This window comes from Rattus norvegicus, chromosome 3, assembly GCF_036323735.1.
Source record: "Rattus norvegicus strain BN/NHsdMcwi chromosome 3, GRCr8, whole genome shotgun sequence".
In the NCBI taxonomy this organism is placed as follows: domain Eukaryota; kingdom Metazoa; phylum Chordata; class Mammalia; order Rodentia; family Muridae; genus Rattus; species Rattus norvegicus.
Window position 1 is genome coordinate 144,022,372 of NC_086021.1, and position 22,227 is coordinate 144,044,598.

Below are 22,227 nucleotides of genomic sequence, written 5' to 3' on the forward strand. Positions count from 1 at the left end.
TTAGTCTCTGGGAGCTCCGGTTGGTTGGCATTGTTGTTCTTATGGGGTTGCAAACCCCTTCAGCTCCTTCAATACTTTCTCTAACTCCTCCAATGGGGACCCTGTTCTCAGTTCAATGGTTGTCAATGGCATTCGCCTCTGTATTGTCAAGCTCTGGCAGAGCCTCTCAGGAGACAGCTATATCAGGCTCCTGTCAGCATGCACTTCTTGGCATCAGCAATATTGTCTGGTTTTGACGACTGTATGTATATGGGCTGGATTCCCAGGTGGGGCAGGCTCTGAATGGCCATTCCTTCAGTCTCTGATCCAAACTTTGTCTCCATATCTCCTCCTATGAATATTTTTGTTCCCTCTTCTAAGAAGGACTGAAGCATCCGCACTTTAGTCGTCCTTCTTGGAGGTTGATGGAAACAGTTCAGAAAAACAGGTGAAGGGAATGCTCTCAATTTCTACTGTTTAGTTTCCAAGTAAAAATTCTGAGTTATAAATTCCAATTTCAACCCCTCCCCCGCCCCAGGGAGATATCTCATCACATTCACACTTCTAACGTCAACACACTTGTCAGAAGATACATGGACTTATGACCGTCTACTGTCTTGGTATAGAGTGCGTACCCAACAAATAAAAGAAATAAATGATAAAATATAAATGAAGTGCTCTGACACTGCTCTGTCCACAGACCCCGAACATTCAAGATGACTGCATGCTGATCTAATTAATGATGGATACTGATGTCAAATATGTGGACTCGTGTCTGAGAACTTCCTTTTGCTGTTCTTGTTGTTTAGTTCATAAACTTGGTAGGCCATAAATGCCAGAGAATTAACATTTCCCCGTTTTTCCTCGGAGCGTGGTCCCCATTAGACCAAGACAGATGTGAGAAGTGGACTAAATACCCGAATTCTCTCCTCCATGGTGGGATGAATGAAAAGATCCTCAGGACTGTATGCCAGAAGTACCATCTTCCATGCTCACAACAATTACACTTTAACTTTCTTTCCCCTGCCTCATGCCTTCACTCCCTTAAAGCTGTACTAACATCATCTTCCTAAAATATCAATACTCAAAGTTTGGAGTAAACAAACTAAGACAGCGTTACTTTTTTCTAGCTTATACTATTCTTATTGCTACAGAATCCAACCACTTCTAGAACCATTAGCTCCCTTTAAATATCTCCAGGTAATTACGGTTATATGCTTTCCAATGGCTGATAAAACAAGTGATTGAACTACATTATGCTAAGTCTTCTCTGATGTTCTTTTTAAAATTCATTTCTCTGAGCTGCAAAGGTAACGTTAACTTGCAGTTGATTATAGGTAGCTCCATTCCTAGCTTGGTGATACCTAGAACCATGGTATTAAGTTCAGGTCCAGATAAAAGTGGCATGTATTAACCAGTTATAAAAAGTTCCTCCCAGAACTTGACTACATTGTTCACTGAAAACTGGGCTAGTGAAATACCGCAGTAACCTGCTTGACTTATGAGCATACGGAGCTGAGTTTAATTCCCAGAATCCATGTAAAGAGAAGTTGTGTGGTTGCACACACTTGTAATCTAAGTACGGGGAAGGCAGAGACATTCAGATTCCTGGGGATTGCTGGACAGAGAGTTTAACTCACTTGGTGATCTCTAAGGTGACAAGAAACCCTGTTTAAAAGCAAGGTAGACAGCACCTGAGGAATGACACCAAAGGTGAACCTCCACACATGCACACATGAAATATGTGTGCACACTTGCATACACATACATGCTCGCCTGCTTTGTGGTGTGGGAAGGATGCTGGATGGCTTTCCTGAAGTCTCAGACTTCTCTGACGTTTTCCTGTGCTTTGTTTTCTTCTGTCATACCGATCATTCACCTTTACTCCTGTGTTTGCTTTGTTAAATTTCACAAGTCTTCAATTACCAGACGCCATCTAATGGCTGCACTAAAGCTACTTTATCACCAAAGGAAAGTGTCGATGACATTTGAGTTCAAGGCCACCTAAGAATTATGAGGGTTAGAAAACTGTATTCTGCACTTCACTAAGACTTTCAAATATTATTCAGCTGAGTTATTGTGAGTTAGTGTCCTAAACAGTAAATTTAAAGGAGGTCCATGCTCCACTGATGAATTTCCTTACATTTCATATCTAAGAATAACCTTAATATGGAAGTGTGTATTTAAGACATTCCTTTTCATTGAAAATAGATTTTTCATACAATATATTCTGAATATAGTCGTTCCTCCCCCACTCCTTACAGATCTCCCTCACTCCTCTTCTTGGCTGACATAAACCACCAGTCCTTGAGATTTTTCTATACTTCTCATCTGGAAGGGCCACCATTTCCTAACGGTACCTCTACAAAGCCATTTCAATAACACTGTTTCCAGTAGTCAGGGCCATGCAGGAATGAAGGGACGTGCAAGTATTCCTTCCTTCATTCTTCATTTGCTAAATTGTATATCATGTTCATAAACACCATCAGGGGCTCCTAGTTTCCTTCCCACTCATTTGCATAATTAACTTTTCCACCCCTACACTGTCATTTATTCCAAGGCCACATCATTGATGGTTTTATTCGTCATTTGTCATTGTATTCCTAGAACTCAGAACACATTGCAAGCATGCAGATGTAAACCATTAGATGCTGTTGAATTAATAACTGCACTTTTCTGTTTTGTTAAGTATTGTATAATTTGAAGTCAAATTTGAAAGTACAAAATTATAATATATTTCCTTACTTTTTGCTTTACGATGGCTGTGGATGAATTAAAGACTCCAGAAGATTTTGGTTACTTCTGTTGTGCAAATTTTTTGTTGGAGTTCTTCAGTCTTCTTCATTTTTCTTCAGTGTTCATTTTGGCAACAGACAGAAGCATTTCACCACAGAGTATTTCTGTAACAACATGGTACCAACATGACTCATAACCCACCAAAATTATGCTTTATATTATAAAGAAGTGTATATACAGTCATTTACTTTACATTCTCCAACATTACTGTTTTGCAATCTCTCTCGCATTCTTAAGCAACATATCTGTAGGTTGTTATAAGGATTACCTTTTCATGGTATTCATGATCCCTTAGTTCTTTGCACTTGAAGGGTAGATTTTCTCTACCCTATGTAATCATTGCACTGTGAATCCACAATATATGGCATAACATGTGGGGTCAGGGAACATGACGTTTTTACCTAAATCTTTGGAGTCTACCCAAATAACTGGACCATATGTCTGACTATCTAGGTGTATATGTATACATATACATGTATATATAAATATAGAAATACACATTACACAAGACTACAAGGTCATACAATTCTATCTTTCACGCAGTTATGTAGTATGCCTTGAGTTTATATTATACCAATATATCCCTACTCTTTTATTTTTCACTCTTATCCAATTCTGCTAGTTACCATTGTTCTCCCAGACAGTAAATGCAATATATCACATAAATAGTTTCAAGGTCAGAAATAAAAGGATCATGTCAAGTGGTAGAAGAAAATCTAATGTTCCATTATGATAAAATCCATGAAGAAACTAGGAATAAAAGAAATATATCTCAACATAAAAACTATATATGTCAAGTTTATAGCTAACATTACATAAATGGAGTGGTGGTGGTGGTGGTGGTGGTGGTGGTGGTGGTGGTGGTGGTGGTGGTGGTGGTAAAGAAAACAAGAATTTACACTTTCACCAGAACAAGACAGGATTGGCTACTTTCTCTGTTCTTACTTAAACATAACACTTTAATCTTAGCCAGTGTGATAAGACAAGAAACAGAAATAAAAGTGCTAGCAAAAGGAAAGAAATGTGTGTGTATGTGTGTGCGTGCATGCCCGCACTCAAAAGTACATATGTTTTTTTAAATCTGATAATTACTTCTAACAAAGTTGCAGTATATAAAATCAACTCAAAAACTCAATAGCCTTTCTGTACACAGAAAGCAAACAATTTGAAAAATAATAGAAAAATAACCTCATTCACAATTACCTTACAAAACTCCTGGAGCAAGCCTAACAAGCACGCAATGGACCTCTTTTCCTTGTTAGTTTTTGTTAACTTGACACGAGCTAGAAGTCATTGGGAAAAGGGAACATCAATTTATAAAATGCTCCGATTAGCCTGTGGGCAAGCCTGTAGGACACTTTCTTGTTTAATGATTGATGTGGAAGGGCTCAGTGCATTGTGGGTGGTGCCGTCCATGAGTTGATGGTCTTGAGTTGAACCCAAAACACGTTCAACAATCCTTGAGTAAACCAGCAGGCAGAGTTATTCCATGACTTCTGCGTCAGTTTCCACCTCCAGTCTCCTGCCCTAACTTTCTTTGATGATAGACTATGATGTAGAGGAGTAAATGAAATCAACTCTTTTTTCCTCTAGTTGCTTTTGATCATGGTATTTTATTATAGTAATAAAAGAAGGATTGTTACAATGAAAAATCTAAAAACACTAAAGAAAGTAGTAGAGAGACATTAGAAAATTGAAAGCTCTCTCTCACATAGTTTTGTAATGGAAGAATTAATGTTATTAAAATGAACATCCAACCAAAAGCAATCAACATATAGATTACTTTAATATGCATCAAAATTACAACTCTATTTTTCACATAAATAAAACACACGATCTTAAAATTCACCTGGAAGCACAAAAATCCCAAGATAGTAAAAGCAATCCTAAGCAAAAAGGGCATAACACCATATGTAGGTATTCCTGACTTCAAAGTATACTACAAAAACGTAGTAATAAAAATAGAAGTGTTCTGACCCAAAGGCACACACAAAGATCAATGGTACAGATCCAAATGGTACAAAGGATCCAAATATAAACCGATAGAGTTAAAATGACCCATTTTTGTACAAAAAATGCTAAAAATAAATACTGGAAGAAATACAGACTCTAAAGCAAATAGTGCTTGGAGACCTTAGTTATCCATTCACAAGGAAGAACAAATTGATGTTAGATCTGTCTTTCCTCCTATACAAAAATCAGTTCTAAATGTGCTAGAAGAAAAAGCCATAGACCCGCCTCCACGTATTTAAGCTTAACTGGGGACTTCCTGAATAGGACTCCAGCTAATCTGGAAATAATATCAACAAGCAACAGACTGGATCTCATGAGATTAAAAAACTTCTGTGCAGCAGCCTTCCAACTGAGAGAAAACCTTGGTCATCTATATACATCTGACAGAGAAATGATAGCCAATATATGCAAAGAACCAATAAAACAGTGGTATGTTTTAATATAGTCAATTCCTACTATTTGCAGGACTTACGTATTTTAAAATTCGCCAGGAACACTAGATTGGAAATGTTGAACCATTGTCCACAGGGAAATTGGGACTGAGGATCTGAAAATGACTAGTATCAAGATTTCGATCAACCAGTTGCTACATAACCTTATTTTCTTCCAATGGACATTGCTGCCAGGTCTTTTATTCATCATGATGATTCTTTTATACCAATGAGAGGCTAAACCTACTCCATCTTGGAATTGGTCTCCATCTTCAAAGAAAAAAATCACAAGAACTTGACCCGCAGTTAAACTCAAGTACCAGGAAGGACCCCACAGCTTGTCCTTGGCCAGAGTTACTCCCTAGCTACTTCCTGGCAATAGTTAATCAGAGATTACTCTGATTGTTTCCAATGTACTTTCATCTGACCATTAATGATTGTATACCATCTTGCTTCAGAGCAATCACCTTTCGGTTTACAATGGTCATTCGATTAGACGATTGCCAGGATGGACCCCCCTCTCCCCTTACTTGCTTCCATTTCCTATAACAGTTAGTCCTGTTAAGAGTTAGGGGCTGCTTCACCAAACTATCCTGTGGGTCAGTGGTGAATAAGCACAAACTCGAGTTTATAATAAAGATAGCCTAGTGTGATTACATCAGAGTTGGCTCCTTGGTGATCTTTTGGGGGTTGAGAATGCTTTACGGCACAACAACAACAACAACCAATAACATTGTACCTGGTGTCTACATACAGCTTATCTAACACATATTTCCTCTATGGACCTCTATGGACTGCCTGACCGACTCCCTATGGGCCCCACTGGCCCCTCTACCCTGGGTGCTTAGGTGCTCTTTAAACCTATCTGTCAGAATATACTCCCAGGGACTAAACCACTACCCAAAGTCTATACATGGACTAACCCATGGCTCCAGCTGCATGTGTAGCAGAGGATGGCCTTGTTGGCCACCAATGGAAGGAGAAGCCCTTGGTCCTGCCAAGGTTAGGGAAGGGGGGGTAGATGGGAAGGGGGACACCCTTATAGAAGAACAGGAGGGGGATGGAATAGATTGCTTATGTCCAGGAAACCAAGAAAGGGAATAACATTTGAAATGTAAATAAAAAATTATCCAATAAAAAATTAAAAAGATTTTAAAAATGGTAATTAAATGTAAAAAAAAAAGAATTTAGAAAACAACTGACTTAAAGAGATCTGCCTGGTTGTACTGGGATTATCGGCATGCTAAATGAAAGACACTGCCCTGCTGAATTATTTTATTTTGGTTCCAAATCACTCTGACTCTTAGAGATTTAAAAAATAAGCTTGACTGTAGTACCTTTTGAATTTACTTAAAATACATTAAATTCTTAACTGTGTTTTAAATGCCAAGTAACACAAATCTTTTTATTTAAGGAAAAGAAAAACTCAAAAGCTGATGTTCAAGAAAGGCATGGTCCATGTGACAATCTACATTCTAACACTATAACAGGGAATTAGGACACATAGTTTAGGAAAACACACTTTTCATATTGTGCCACTAAGGCAAGAGTGCCTTTGGTAACTTATCATTTGGAAATATTATTATTTTTATTATTTTCATGCCTGATTAAAGAAAAGACATTTGTTAGTCTTTATAAGTTAGCTGGATTGAATGACCAAGCTATCTGATGAACTATTGCTTTTCCTTATTCAGGAGGTCTCTCCTGTTTGAATATAATCTTTATCAATTTTAATAGTATCCACAGCATTTCTTTTCTTGTGGAAACAAAGACCAAACTTCTTCCCCAATGAAACACATAACAAATATTCCATTCTGAGGTCAACACATCTTTAAAAATATACAGGATGGTTTCATCCAGCAGGCTCTTTTCTACTATCCACTGTCTCTCTGCAGCTGTGGATCCTTGCTCATTAGTATTTAAAAATGTAAAGTTAATAAAGCACCTTACTACACACACACACACACACACACACACACACACACACACACACACCAGACAGCATCTCAGCACTACAGTGTGGAGGGTGGCATTTTGAACTGACATTACCAACTGAAAGCACAGGAATGAGAAAGACCACATGTTAGACTAGCAACTATAGAATTTACAAATAATAATAATCACCTGTGTCTACATGATGCATATCTGAGTTACAAATCTAACACGTTCTTTACCTTGCTATGGGTCAGCACAGTATTGTCAAGTAAATAAGTAAATAAATATTACAGACAGGTGTGCTGGATGTCAACGTGTCAACTTATGTCAACTTGGCAGAAGCTAAAGGCATCTGAGTGGAGGGAACTTCGGTTAAGAAAAGACACCATAACATCAGCTATAACAAAATCTGTAGAGCATTTTCTTAATTTGTGAATGATGGGGGAGAATCCAGCTCATTGTAGATGGTGTCATTCCTGGGCTGGTGGCCCTGGGTTGTATAAGAAAGCAGCCTGAGCAAACTACATGGGAACAAGGCGGTAAGCAGCAGCCCTCCATGGCTTCTGCATCAGCTCCTGCCTTCAGGTTCTAGCCCAGATTGAGTTCCCGCCTTGACTTCCTCCCGTGATGGAGTATGATATATGTCAGGTAAACCCTTTCCTCCTCAACTTACAGTAATAGTAACCCAAACTGAGACATAGGTTTAGAAAGAAAACAAACATATCTTTGATATGCATCATGAAAGATCCAGCAATTTTTAAAAGCTACTGTTTCCTGTCACAGTAGAAAGACAAATCGCAGACTGCAATCTTTGCTTCTGCCTGGGGTTAGTCATTCCTCAGGCACTTTTCAGGTGTGATCAAAGAGAGTTTGCTTGAAGCAATTCCAGAGTGACAGACCATGCCATCCATTCTTGGGCTGATCTGGAGTACTCCCTGAAGATTGTTCCAGTTCTTCCCTAGATAATATTTCTGTTCTTACTTCTCCACATGCACCAGTGAACTGAGCTAAATAATGTAGACACACAAAAGAAATAATTTATTTTGAAAATAAATTATGACTTTTTGAGACATATGCAAAAAAATCACACTTTATCAATTTCTATTTTGATTAAAATTTTTATAACTCTCTAAAATATGAGTTTGTTTTCTAAAGCTATTGTAAAGACCGTCCAGTAGGTTTACTTCTCTAGATTTTTAAATAGTTAACTTGATTTATTTGTATTTTATGGTAAATAATTGGATGGTAAAACTGTCAACTCATAAACACATTCTGTGTGGTAAATGATCCTTGTTAAGAGCTGCAGGGTTTGCTCTCACTAAAAACTGTGTAAGAAAGACATCCTAGGAAGAGGGTCCTAAAAGGCCCTATGTGCTTTGAAGTAGTTCAAAATTGGCTAAAATACAAGTAGACATAATTACTTCTTAGTCTTGTGGCATCCCTTTCCTGTATTTTAGAATATCAGAAAACAAGTCATCATGTCATGGCAATTTTTTATGACTGACTGAATTATGTAGGTGTGGCATATAACAAAAGATAATTCAACATATTTTACAAAAGCAAAGCTTTTGATCCAGAGAAATAAAGCTACTGAAGTGTGTTTTGTGGTTTTTTGCTGTATTATATTAAATTTCCTGTACAGCCATTAATCTTTTGCTTTGCATTTTATTTCCAGGAATTAGTATTATCTAATGTGTTCAAGTTATGCTGACAGTAGATTAATAAAGAATAAAGACATCAAAATTAATTTTGACACATGCCAGCTTCCCTTTAACATTTTTCTCAAAGAACATTTATTTATATACCTCTCATAAAGTCAATCTCCTGATACTAGTTTTAAAACAGTTTGAGTTTTCAGTAAACTTCATTCAAATCAAAGTCATGCCACAATTCTGAACTTATTTCTAGTGTCTGCCTTAACAGGAGGTCCTGATGCCAATTGACTTCAATGTTTTCATGTCACAGCTTCAGTAAAGGGTTGGCTCTGGTACAGACTCAGGCTCCTTCTTGTACTAGCTGAACCATTTGAGATGATGGAATATTCCCTAGTTCATTGACTTACTCAAAACATGAAGGCAGATGTGACTTTCTAGAACATGGAGTTGACTACGGGATAAAATGGAAGTGACCACTGGCCTTTGGGAAATAGAAAAGTATAAGATAGTTCATATCTTTAGTAGTATATATAAATCAGTCCACGCAATCATTGAAATTAGATCCTAAGTAAAAAGAGGAGGGGGAGGAGGAGGAGGAGGAAAGGAAGGAAGGAAGGAAAGAAAGAAAGAAAGAAAGAAAGAAAGAAAGAAAGAAAGAAAGAAAGAAAGAGAGCAAGCAAGCCAGCCAGACAGGGACATGCTAATCAAGAAGAAAAAAATTGCAGAGAGCCCCTGGGCAGCACCCCACGAGCGAACTTGAGCCTCGGGACCACAGGTAAGACCAAATTTTCTGCTGCAAGAAAGCTGCCTGGTGAGCTTGGGACACACGGAAGCAGAATTTCTCTAGAACCGGGCACGTTCTGTGTTTACCGGAAGTCCCACACCCGCGGATCCCGGCCCGCAGCAGCTCTCTGCTCCCAGACCCAACCGCCTGGTCAGGTGGGCACTCCTGAGGCTGCAGAGCGGAAGAGACCACCAACACTGCTCACCCCTGCCCACATCCCTGGCCCAAGAGGAAACTGTATAAGGCCTCTGGGCTCCCGTGGGGGAGGGCCCAGGAGCGGCAGGACCCCTGCCAGAGACACCGCCGGACCCTGAAGGAAACAGACCGGATAAACAGTTCTCTGCACCCAAATCCCGTGGGAGGGAGAGCTAAACCTTCAGAGAGGCAGACAAGCCTGGGAAACCAGAAGAGACTGCTCCCTGCACACACATCTCGGACGCCAGAGGAAAAAGCCAAAGACCATCTGGAACCCTGGTGCACTGAAGCTCCCGGAAGGGGCGGCACAGGTCTTCCTGGTTGCTGCCGCTGCAGAGAGCCCCTGGACAGCACCCCACGAGCAAACCTGAGCCTCGGGACCACAGGTAAGACCAAATTTTCTGCTGCAAGAAAACTGCCTGGTGAACTCAAGACACAGGCCCACAGGAACAGCTGAAGACCTGTAGAGAGGAAAAACTACACGGCCGAAAGCAGAACACTCTGTCCCCATAACTGACTGAAAGAGAGGAAAACAGGTCTACAGCACTCCTGACACACAGGCTTATAGGACAGTCTAGCCACTGTCAGAAATAGCAGAACAAAGTAACACTAGAGATAATCTGATGGCGAGAGGCAAGCGCAGGAACCCAAGCAACAGAAACCAAGACTACATGCCATCATCGGAGCCCAATTCTCCCACCAAAACAAACATGGAATATCCAAACACACCAGAAAAGCAAGATCTAGTTTCAAAATCATATTTGATCATGATGCTGGAGGACTTCAGGAAAGACCTGAACACACTTAGGGAAGCACAGGAAAACATTAATAAACAAGTAAAAGCCTACAGAGAGGAATCACAAAAATCCCTGAAAGAATTCCAGGAAAACACAATCAAACAGTTGAAGGAATTAAAAATGGAAATAGAAGCAATCAAGAAAGAACACATGGAAACAACCCTGGATATAGAAAACCAAAAGAAGAGACAAGGAGCTGTAGATACAAGCTTCACCAACTGAATACAAGAGATGGAAGAGAGAATCTCAGGAGCAGAAGATTCCATAGAAATCATTGACTCAACTGTCAAAGATAATGTAAAGCGGAAAAAGCTACTGGTCCAAAACATACAGGAAATCCAGGACTCAATGAGAAGATCAAACCTAAGGATAATAGGTATAGAAGAGAGTGAAGACTCCCAGCTCAAAGGACCAGTAAATATCTTCAACAAAATCATAGAAGAAAACTTCCCTAACCTAAAAAAAGAGATACCCATAGACATACAGGAAGCCTACAGAACTCCAAATAGATTGGACCAGAAAAGAAACACCTCCCGTCACATAATTGTCAAAACACCAAACGCACAAAATAAAGAAATAATATTAAAAGCAGTAAGGGAAAAAGGTCAAGTAACATATAAAGGGAGACCTATCAGAATCACACCAGACTTCTTGCCAGAAACTATGAAGGCCAGAAGATCCTGGACTGATGTTATACAGACCCTAAGAGAACACAAATGCCAGCCCAGATTACTGTATCCAGCAAAACTCTCAATTAACATTGATGGAGAAACCAAGACATTCCATGACAAAACCAAATTTACACAATATCTTTCTACAAATCCAGCACTACAAAGGATAATAAATGGTAAAGCCCAACATAAGGAGGCAAGCTATACCCTAGAAGAAGCAAGAAACTAATCGTCTTGGCAACAAAACAAAGAGAATGAAAGCACACAAACATAACCTCACATCAAATATGAATATAACGGGAAGCAATAATCACTATTCCTTAATATCTCTCAATATCAATGGCCTCAACTCCCCAATAAAAAGACATAGATTAACAAACTGGATACGCAACGAGGACCCTGCATTCTGCTGCCTACAGGAAACACACCTCAGAGACAAAGACAGACACTACCTCAGAGTGAAAGGCTGGAAAACAACTTTCCAAGCAAATGGTCAGAAGAAGCAAGCTGGAGTAGCCATTCTATTATCAAATAAAATCAATTTCCAACTAAAAGTCATCAAAAAAGATAAGGAAGGACACTTCATATTCATCAAAGGAAAAATCAACCAAGATGAACTCTCAATCCTAAATATCTATGCCCCAAATACAAGGGCACCTACATACATAAAAGAAACCTTACTAAAGCTCAAAACACACATTGCACCTCACACAATAATAGTGGGAGATTTCAACACCCCACTCTCATCAATGGACAGATCATGGAAACAGAAATTAAACAGTGATGTAGACAGACTAAGAGAAGTCATGAGCCAAATGGACTTAACGGATATTTATAGAACATTCTATCCTAAAGCAAAAGGATATACCTTCTTCTCAGCTCCTCATGGTACTTTCTCCAAAATTGACCATATAATTGGTCAAAAAACGGGCCTCAACAGGTACAGAAAGATAGAAATAATCCCATGCGTGCTATCGGACCACCACGGCCTAAAACTGGTCTTCAATAACAATAAGGGAAGAATGCCCACATATACGTGGAAATTGAACAATGCTCTACTCAATGATAACCTGGTCAAGGAAGAAATAAAGAAAGAAATTAAAAACTTTTTAGAATTTAATGAAAATGAAGATACAACATACTCAAACTTATGGGACACAATGAAAGCTGTGCTAAGAGGAAAACTCATAGCGCTGAGTGCCTGCAGAAAGAAACAGGAAAGAGCATATGTCAGCAGCTTGACAGCACACCTAAAAGCTCTAGAACAAAAAGAAGCAAATACACTCAGGAGGAGTAGAAGGCAGGAAATAATCAAACTCAGAGCTGAAATCAACCAAGTAGAAACAAAAAGGACCATAGAAAGAATCAACAGAACCAAAAGTTGGTTCTTTGAGAAAATCAACAAGATAGATAAACCCTTAGCCAGACTAACGAGAGGACACAGAGAGTGTGTCCAAATTAACAAAATCAGAAATGAAAAGGGAGACATAACTACAGATTCGGAGGAAATTCAAAAAATCATCAGATCTTACTATAAAAACCTATATTCAACAAAATTTGAAAATCTTCAGGAAATGGACAATTTCCTAGACAGATACCAGGTATCGAAGTTAAATCAGGAACAGATAAACCAGTTAAACAACCCCATAACTCCTAAGGAAATAGAAGCAGTCATTAAAGGTCTACCAACCAAAAAGAGCCCAGGTCCAGACGGGTTTAGTGCAGAATTCTATCAAACCTTCATAGAAGACCTCATACCAATATTATCCAAACTATTCCACAAAATTGAAACAGATGGAGCCCTACCGAATTCCTTCTACGAAGCCACAATTACTCTTATACCTAAACCACACAAAGACACAACAAAGAAAGAGAACTTCAGACCAATTTCCCTTATGAATATCGACGCAAAAATACTCAATAAAATTCTGGCAAACCGAATTCAAGAGCACATCAAAACAATCATCCACCATGATCAAGTAGGCTTCATCCCAGGCATGCAGGGATGGTTTAATATACGGAAAACCATCAACGTGATCCATCATATAAACAAACTGAAAGAACAGAACCACATGATCATTTCATTAGATGCTGAGAAAGCATTTGACAAAATTCAACACCCCTTCATGATAAAAGTCCTGGAAAGAATAGGAATTCAAGGCCCATACCTAAACATAGTAAAAGCCATATACAGCAAACCAGTTGCTAACATTAAACTAAATGGAGAGAAACTTGAAGCAATCCCACTAAAATCAGGGACTAGACAAGGCTGCCCACTCTCTCCCTACTTATTCAATATAGTTCTTGAAGTTCTAGCCAGAGCAATCAGACAACAAAAGGAGATCAAAGGGATACAGATCGGAAAAGAAGAGGTCAAAATATCACTATTTGCAGACGACATGATAGTATATTTAAGTGATCCCAAAAGTTCCACCAGAGAACTACTAAAGCTGATAAACACCTTCAGCAAAGTGGCTGGGTATAAAATTAACTCAAATAAATCAGTTGCCTTCCTCTATACAAAAGAGAAACAAGCCGAGAAAGAAATTAGGGAAACGACACCCTTCATAATAGACCCAAATAATATAAAGTACCTCGGTGTGACTTTAACCAAGCAAGTAAAAGATCTGTACAATAAGAACTTCAAGACACTGAGGAAAGAAATTGAAGAAGACCTCAGAAGATGGAAAGATCTCCCATGCTCATGGATTGGCAGGATTGATATGGTAAAAATGGCCATTTTACCAAAAGCAATCTACAGATTCAATGCAATCCCCATCAAAATACCAATCCAATTCTTCAAAGAGTTAGACAGAACAATTTGCAAATTCATCTGGAATAACAAAAAACCCAGGATAGCTAAAGCTATCCTCAACAATAAAAGGACTTCAGGGGGAATCACTATCCCTGAACTCAAGCAGTATTACAGAGCAATAGTGATAAAAACTGCATGGTATTGGTACAGAGACAGACAGATAGACCAATGGAATAGAATTGAAGACCCAGAAATGAACCCACACACCTATGGTCACTTGATTTTTGACAAAGGAGCCAAAACCATCCAATGGAAAAAAGATAGCATTTTCAGCAAATGGTGCTGGTTCAACTGGAGGGCAACATGTAGAAGAATGCAGATCGATCCATGCTTATCACCCTGTACAAAGCTGAAGTCCAAGTGGATCAAGGACCTCCACATCAAACCAGACACACTCAAACTAATAGAAGAAAAACTAGGGAAGCATCTGGAACACATGGGCACTGGAAAAAATTTCCTGAACAAAACACCAATGGCTTATGCTCTAAGATCAAGAATCGACAAATGGGATCTCATAAAACTGCAAAGCTTCTGTAAGGCAAAGGACACTGTGGTTAGGACAAAACGGCAACCAACAGATTGGGAAAAGATCTTTACCAATCCTACAACAGATAGAGGCCTTATTTCCAAAATATACAAAGAACTCAAGAAGTTAGACCGCAGGGAAACAAATAACCCTATTAAAAAATGGGGTTCAGAGCTAAACAAAGAATTCACAGCTGAGGAATGCCGAATGGCGGAGAAACACCTAAAGAAATGTTCAACATCTTTAGTCATAAGGGAAATGCAAATCAAAACAACCCTGAGATTTCACCTCACACCAGTGCGATTGGCTAAGATCAAAAACTCAGGTGACAGCAGATGCTGGCGAGGATGCGGAGAAAGAGGAACACTCCTCCATTGTTGGTGGGATTGCAGACTGGTAAAACCATTCTGGAAATCAGTGTGGAGGTTCCTCAGAAAATTGGACATTGAACTGCCTGAGGATCCAGCTATACCTCTCTTGGGCATATACCCAAAAGATGCCTCAACATATAAAAGAGACACGTGCTCCACTATGTTCATCGCAGCCTTATTTATAATAGCCAGAAGCTGGAAAGAACCCAGCTGCCCTTCAACAGAGGAATGGATACAGAAAATGTGGTACATCTACACAATGGAATATTACTCAGCTATCAAAAACAACGAGTTTATGAAATTCGTAGGCAAATGGTTGGAACTGGAAAATATCATCCTGAGTGAGCTAACCCAATCACAGAAAGACATACATGGTATGCACTCATTGATAAGTGGCTATTAGCCCAAATGCTTGAATTACCCTAGATCCCTAGAACAAACGAAACTCAAGACAGATGATCAAAATGTGAATGCTTCACTCCTTCTTTAAATGAGGAAAAAGAATACCCTTGGCAGGGAAGGGAGAGGCAAAGATTAAAACAGAGACTGAAGGAACACCCATTCAGAGCCTGCCCCACATGTGGCCCATACATATACAGCCACCCAATTAGACAAGATGGATGAAGCAAAGAAGTGCAGACCGACAGGAGCCGGATGTAGATCGCTCCTGAGAGACACAGCCAGAATACAGCAAATATAGAGGCGAATGCCAGCAGCAAACCACTGAACTGAGAATAGGTCCCCTATTGAAGGAATCAGAGAAAGAACTGGAAGAGCTTGAAGGGGCTCGAGACCCCAAAAGTACAACAATGCCAAGCAACCAGAGCTTCCAGGGACTAAGCCACTACCTAAAGACTATACATGGACTGACCCTGGACTCTGACCCCATAGGTAGCAATGAATATCCTAGTAAGAGCACCAGTGGAAGAGGAAGCCCTGAGTCCTGCTAAGACTGAACCCCCAGTGAACTAGTCTATGGGGGGAGGGCGGCAATGGGGGGAGGGTTGGGAGGGGAACACCCATAAGGAAGGGGAGGGGGGAGGGGGATGTTTGCCCGGAAACCGGGAAAGGGAATAACACTCGAAATGTATATAAGAAATACTCAAGTTAATAAAAAAAAATAAATAAAAAAAAAAAAGCAAAAAAAAAAAAAAAGAAGAAAAAAATTAACAAGTCCCAGCTCAGTAATGGGGATTAAAAGAAAAATGAAAAAGTCACAGCTCACCTGCATTTTTGTTATGTGAGGACATAGATATCTCTGGGTTGTAACGTCTGTATATGAACAGAAGTTTACACTTCTCATAGATTCTCTGGAAATTTGAGTTTTCACTATTGGATACACAGAACTCGGTGCATGATATTTTCTTTTTATTTATTAATCATTTAATCTGTTTACATATCAAATGTTATCCCCCATTTCCAAGACTCCCCTCCATGAACTCCTCACCCCATCCCCCCTACACTTTGTCTCTAGGAGGGTAATCCCTTACCCATACACCTATTCCTGCCTCACCCCTCTAGCATCCCTCTTCCCTGGGGCATCAACCGTCTACAGTACCAAGAATCTGCCCCTCAACTGATGCTACCAACAACCTGCCCCCCAACTGATGCCAGATGAGGAAGTCCAAAAAAAGTCATTAAAATGACTCATATGTGAACATATAAGTTAAGTTACTAAAAATTTCAACATTCTACCATATCTGAAATAGAACCAAACTCCCTCATCAACTGTATAGTCCACAGTTACAGCCACCCATGCTTGCCTTCCTTCTCCCACTGAAGGATAGCCACACCTGGGCAGATGGCTTTTAAGGAATTTGGCCAGCACAGGTCTCTCTAAGCCTGAAATCTTGTAACGTCGGCATCTTGTACCCTTTGCCCTATCTCTATGGTTTGCAGAGATGCAAAATTGAGGATGCAAGAGGTGATATGTAACATCTGTACATATCTGTGAAAAAAAAAGTTTAGTAATCACTAAAGATGTTAAATCCATCAACTTTAAGTCTTCTAACAACCTGGAGGCTTTGGAGAGAAGGGAGAAAAAAGTGGCCTCATGTAATAAGCCTAACACTCTGTTTATGATTTTCAACTGTTGTTTTCATGAGGATACAACCTTTCTAAACGAAATTACTTCAGACCATCCTTCTCAAAAATACATATTCTGCACCACACAGTGGCTCTCACTGCATGCCCCAGTGTGGCTAAGTTAGCATTGTCAGGTGCCGCGTTCCTCTGCTCACCTGTAAGCATTCGCCTGCACAAGGTTCGCAAAGGGTTTCGTGACCAGGTTAGACTGTGTGAAAGCCTTGCAGGGGCAGCTTTGTCTACGCCTCCTCTGGGGCTCTGTAAACAACATCACATTTGTTTCCCAGCTACTCTACTTCTCTGCCCCTCTGTGATCTTCATCTCTGCATACAATGAAATGTTTATAACCAGAAGTCAGCATCCTGTCCTCTTTCCTCTCTGATGGAGGGAAGCATGCCATACTTCCATGGGGGAGAGAGCAACATGACAGAAACACTAAACATTTCACTAAACAACATCGGGGTGGGCTTGAAAACATAGTTCACTCAGAAATGGATCTTCTCTATGGAAAGCTTGGAAGCTGTGGTATATTGGACCACAATTTTTGTCATAATTATTTATGCACCTGCAGGGCAAAACCTCTCCAGAGAAACTTCTTGGAGGTCACAATTCTGCACGTTCTGCACGTTGCACCCGGATGACCTCAAATTCATACTGGGAACTACTTTTTGTTTTTCTTTTCATGAAATAATGAAGATCATTTAATTATTTTTTTAAAGGCGTGTTCACCTCTTTCTGCAGAATAACTCCCTGCTTGAATGTTTGCCCTCTTCACTCCTCTGGGACCGTGGAACGATTACGTTTTCCAAGCGCTGGGAACTGCATATTCCCATGTAAACATTATTTTTATCTGGCAGAACACACATAATGGGTTAGCTTTGATTTTTGGAGTAACTATTCTTTATAACAGAGAATTAAAGTGAACAATCAGGTTTGAATAGACTGGGTTTTTTTGTTTTTTTTTTCTGGTTTTGTGAAAACCACTAACATGTTTGTGTATTAGAAGCACCATGTTTCAGGTGGGGGGTTTCAACAGCAGATCCTGAGATGTTTTTAGAGCAAGGTACTCAGCCTTCCTAAGATTGAAACCCTTTGACACAATTGTTCGTGTTGTGGCGACCTCCAACCATAAATGCATTTCTTTGCTACCTGTAACTGTAATTTTGTTACTGTTATGAATTGTAATGTAGATATCTGAAGTATGGCCAGCAAAAAATTGGGCCCCACAATTTGAGAACCCCTGTTTTATACAGAATTCTAAATAGGGATATAATAGAGATACATACATATCCAAATTTATGCTAAACTATTTACAGGCTCCAAACTATGGAGTCAGCCTGGGTAACTATCATTGGATGTTTGTAAAGAAAAGATGACGGATGTGCACAGTGGAGTTTTACTCATCCATAAAGAAGAAAAAAGTATGTCATTTGTAGGATGTAACTGGAACTTGAGATAATCATGGTAAATATGTTAAATACTGTTGCTTTTCTCTCATATGGTGTGTGTATGTGTTCGTGTGTGTGTGTGTGTGTGTGTGTGTGTGTGTGTGTGCAAGAGAGAGAGAGACAGACAGACAGAGACAGAGAGAAACAAAGAGGGAGGGAGTATTTGGGAACAGAGATGAACAGCTGGATCAGAAAAGGGAGGCAAGAGAAAATAATGCAGAGGACAGGACAGAGTAAATGATGTACAAATAGAAAAGTGTGGTAATGAATACCACTAACTTATGCAGTGACTGTGCACTAACTTAAAAAGTAAGCATTGAAAGACCATGTGATATGTGGAAATAGATGACAGAATACTAAAAGAGATTAATGTGGATTAAAAAGGAGAATAGCTAATAATGTCCCATTGACCAACTCACAATGACTAAACCTAGAGTCAGAGGGAGAAGTCTACAAAGTTATTTGATCTAAAGCTTGTTTAAAGTGACAGAGCAAAGGTTGGGATGATTTTTGAATCTATTTCATTGTATAGCTTTACCGTTGATGTTTATGAACTGATAGATTCACTACAAGTACCTCACAGCTCTGACAAATATTCTTCTCTTCCATCTGGTGAGTCATCTAAACCATCAGTATTTGGAATAAAACTGTCTTATTGTAATATTCCATCACACTTTGTCCACATAAACCTAGGTCCAACAACTCCCTAGTTATTGTTACTGCTTTAATCTTGCCCCAAGAGAGCATTTCTGCCACGCCCAGGAACACTTTTAATATATTAATTAAATTACGTACTTTGAGTGCAAAATTCTCTACTGTATTCCCCATCATATTTATAATAAAACATTAAGTCTTTACAATTGGCTAAATACACTATCTAGAATCTGGGTCTAGCCATATATCCTAACTTGCTCTTTATATTATTCATCCTCCCTAACTCTGCTATGTACCCATGCACCCTCAGTTTCATTTTAACCATTCATGGCTGCAGGACATTTGTGCATGATACCTCTGTAGCACACGTTACTGTTGACCCTGCTGATCATGACACCTCTCTTAGTTACTTCTTTAGTTCTGCTATAAACACCACTATCAAGGCAACCTATCAAAGTAAACATTTAATTTGGGGCTTATAGTTTCAGATGGTTGGAGTTCATGATAATGAGTCCAAGGCATGGCAGCAGGAACGGGGTGGGTGAGCACTTACATCCTTATACAAAAGCACTAGGCAGAGAAGGCAACACTGGCAATAGAGCAGGTCCTTTAGAACCACAAATTCTTAGGGTAAGAGTCACAGGAAACCATAGCCTTTGCCATTATATCACAAGAATGGTCTCTAGCCCAGAGATAATGTTGATTTCCTCTGAAACCAGGTGTGCTGAACCTACATAGTCCACATTGCTCTCAACACCATTGTCTTTCAGTCTCCTACTAGGATGGCCTATTAAGTCACACTTACAAAGTTAAAGTGCTTTCCCAGTTGAAAGTCAGAGTCTTCATACTCCTCTAAAGCGGTCAAGCCTATGACAGTGATACCCTACTCCCTGGTACTAACTTCTATATTAGAGGCTTTTCTATTGCTGTGATTAAACAACAGGACCAAGACAACTTATAGAAGAAAAAGTTTATCTGGGACTTATGGTTTCAGAGTGTTACTGTGCATGATCATCATGGAAGGAAGCAGAATGGCAGGCATACAACAGCAGGTGCTGGAGCAGAAACTGAGGGCTCATATCTTCAGATACAACAATAGGACAGTGAGAAAGAGAAACTGGAATGTCATGAGTCTTTTAAAACATCAAAGCATTCTCCAGATACACACCCCTCTCTGAACACAGCCACACCTCCAAATCCTTCCCAAATAGTTCTACCAACTGGGAACCAATATTCAAATATATGAGTCTATGGAAATGGCTTTCATTCAAATAATATATTGCTATGAAAAAACTGAGAGTTGTTTTAGTCAAAGTATACAGGGGTTAATATATTGTAGTCACATAATTGATGCTTTATTTGTAAAATACTTTTTGATTTTATGGTGCTTCTATGTTTGTATTTTATAACATTCTTAATATTAGGAATTATTTTCTCACAACAGTACTTAGTTGTATATAGTCCCCTCTTTTACATTCATGCTTCTTTTGGGTTCCAATTGCTACCCCACTGATTACAACTTTACACTATGACTGCACTGATATTTAGGTAAAAATTCATGGGGCTGTAGAGGTGGCTTAGAGGTCAGGAGACTTGTGCTCTTCACAGGACCTGAGTTCAATTCCCAGGACCCATATCAGATGGTCACAACTGTCTGTACTTCTAGCTCAAGGGAGAACTGCTACCTGTTTCTGGACTTTGCCAACAGGTGCACACATGTGACATATGCACACAATACACACATACAAATATACATTTACACATAAATAAAGATAAACCCTAAACATTTCAAAAAGTTCACTGAAATGTTTGTACAAATCAAGTCCATAGTTTCAAACAAAACAAAACAAAACTAACTAGACCCATGATTATGACTGGAAAGAACAAAAGCATAAGGATTTTCTTATGCACTTAACTATATCCGAATTTGACGATCAATTGCATGTGTTAAAAATTAAAGGTAGTCTGTTTAAGTCAGTAGAACCATAAAATACAATTTATGAATTTGCCACAAGTGATTGTTGCCCAAACCTCCCAAAACATGTGAGGACATGGCAAACATTAGTTTATCATGCTATTTATTCAATACTGATTTCTGATATTTGTGAGATACCAGGCAAGACCAGAAAATTCCCTCAGATGACCTGTAGACACACAAGGAAACCATATTCCTCTTGCTTAAAAGCCTGTGGTTGAGTTGTCGAACAGTGGTAGTAAACTAAGGATGACTTTCATGGTCGTAAAGAAGGTTGCCTATCGTGCCTGTCACTTATTGCCTAAGGTCGTCAAGAGGGATGAATGTAAAGGAGAATGAATTTCATTTGCTTTTATTTCCAACCTATTATATTTACCAGCAAACGAACACCTAAAGTGATAAAATACACAGCAGGATAAAACTGTCTAAACTTCTACAATCTTCACTCATCCTTCATCTTCCATTTAGCTACCTCCCTTGCTACTACAATGTGTGACTTCCTCTCTACAACAGCATTCTGCAAAAGGCAAAGAAATGAGATCTTTTGGTTTCAATTGAACTTTGAGACTCCTTTAGTAGGTTTCTATAATTGAACACTAGAGGGAATACCTTTATTTTGTTTTATAAATACAAATATCTTGCCTGAACCTGAGCTGGTGAGCTGTGTCTCAGGATAGCAGAGGAAATACCAATGGGAGACTAAGGAAAGAAGAGACATGATGGTTTTTAGAGAATTTTCGGCTTTTTAAGTTTGTGCCAGCTTCCTTGTATTACTAAATATCACCGCAAGTTCAAGGATATCCCTGTGGAGATGATTTAATTCTCTTAGAAAGAGCATAGTAATCTAGCTTTATACATGATTTGTAAAAAAGAAATGTGAAGACCCAGGCTACTATCCTATCTGCACACATATACAGATGCTGTATGTCTCCAGGGAAGTCAAGTTTCAAATAAACCCTAAATCCCATTCTTCTAAACATAGTTCTGAATGTTCACATGTTAAATAATTAGTTATACGTAAGACTTCAGGTTTAAAATGATTAATATATCCAATAAGCTAGCATGTGGTAGCATAAAAATTTAAATAATCAGGGGCA

At 39.1% G+C, this 22,227-nt stretch overlaps 1 protein-coding gene across 4 annotated transcripts in view; it reads right to left on the minus strand.

Moving 5' to 3' along the window:
- The window catches only part of Pak5 (p21 (RAC1) activated kinase 5), a 308,271-nt gene that overhangs the window by 173,968 nt on the left and 112,076 nt on the right, over positions 1-22,227 (minus strand). For all 4 annotated transcript variants that reach the window (XM_017591756.3, XM_039105018.2, XM_017591757.3 and 1 more), the window contains one exon: positions 2,725-2,879. The gene's annotated coding sequence lies outside the window, so the exon portion shown is untranslated. The remainder of the gene's footprint in view (positions 1-2,724; positions 2,880-22,227) is intronic.